This window comes from Opisthocomus hoazin, chromosome Z (genome assembly GCF_030867145.1).
Source record: "Opisthocomus hoazin isolate bOpiHoa1 chromosome Z, bOpiHoa1.hap1, whole genome shotgun sequence".
In the NCBI taxonomy this organism is placed as follows: Eukaryota; Metazoa; Chordata; class Aves; order Opisthocomiformes; family Opisthocomidae; genus Opisthocomus; species Opisthocomus hoazin.
The window spans coordinates 76878626-76880376 of record NC_134454.1 but is presented as its reverse complement, the minus strand read 5'-3'; positions in this window follow the sequence as shown (position 1 = coordinate 76880376).

Genomic DNA, 1751 nt, shown 5'->3' with positions numbered 1-1751 from the left:
CAGGAAATTCTAAAATCAAATTCATTAGAAAGAGAATTCAGACACAATTAATTTAAAAGTTGCAGGAGTATTTTACAGGATCAAACTCTCTTCACCAAATGCTTTGTTGCCACCAGACTGGCAGGGTTTTGTCCCAGCATTGTTTGAAAAATGTCATTGAGCAAGTACAGTGCTCTGATGGCAGGCGCTCTCTTACCAGATCTCATAAGTGAGTAATATGTCTCGCAGTAGTTTACATGTTTCTTTAGGAACCAAAAAAAACCACGTGAAGACAATCTGAGCTTTCATTTGTTTAACTATGCTTTGACTCATGTTGTTGTAAAGAATAGCTGTAAATACTATCCTGAGCACCCTAAAAACTTAGAAAATAGCAAGAAAATAGAAGAAGCCCAAAAGTATTAATATGACTGTTGTTGTTACTGCTTTGCTGTGTTTGTTACTTAGGGGAAAAAAAACCCAAACACCTTTTTTAGCCTGTTCCATAGTTTTAGAGTCTGATCTCATAATATCTGAATGCCTGACCAAAGTGGACACCTGTCCCTCCTGCTTTACCCTTCACCCAGCAATGTTTTTCTAACTTTTCTGTATTCTTCCCCCAGTGCAACAGGCCTCTTTGTTAATATGGTGCCAGCTTATGAGTCCTGGGGGAGGAAGTTCAAAGCAGCAATTTTAAGTGCTAAAACCTCAAAGACAAAGACAGTTCAAAGACACAGTCAAAAATTTCTGCTCTCTGTTACACGTGGCTCCTTTTTTCAGGACAATGTAGTGACAAACTATGTATCTTCCACCCTGTGTTGCTCCTGTACTTTGCAGACCAATGTAATTTGGTGATGACGGAAGCACAATATCTTCCAGAGTAATTCCATTTAATCTCAGGCTTTTCATTCTTTCCAATGGCTTTAGCAGAGCTGTTTTCTTAGCTGAGTAACAGCAGTTGTCTACACTCGTGCTCGCTCTCTCACTCCACCCAAGGCTTCAAGTCATGTTGTCCATGGCAAAGTTGCCTTAAGCAATACTGACTCCAATGTGCCCCTGCTCTTGGGCCAGCAAAATACTTCTAAGAGCCGCCTGAGGATAACATAAAGTCCTTCAGTTGAGGAGCTGTCGAGAGATGTGTCCACCAGGGAGAAGACATGTGGAACCAAGTTTTCAAAGCAGGTCAGAGCGAGAAATGTCAGGAAGCAACAAAAAAGAAGATTCTGAATCCTTTACTGTGTAGAAGTCCTCCTCCTCACAGCTGAAGATGGCTGGAAGATTTCTGCTTCCTGACATATCTGGTTAAAAAAAAATAAGTATGAAGCCTGTTTGAGTATATATATAATACATGTTTTAATGAGATTCTGGTTTATTATTTACCTTAACTTTACCAAACTCTTTGCTAACAACAACAATAGAAACTAATAGTAACTATGGTAATAACCACATCTTTTATTCTTAGGCACCAATCAGTAACTTATAAATATGGGTATTAACATCTCAATTTCAAGCTTTTATTGAATTTCATAAATTCTGTTTCAGTGCTGCATGAATGCCCCAATTTGTCTTTCTGGCAGTAATCTAAAGAAACACCCTATGGCAGATTTTTTTAGAGGGTGTTTGCGGTATTTTTTCTTGAAGCTTTGATTTAATGAGATTCAGAAGCACGTTACAGTTATGCACAAATTAAATATTGTATTTTAAAACCTCAATAGGTGTTCAAAAGCCATCTTGAATCAGCACCCATGGCCCATAGTAGGGAAGGGAAATTGTGC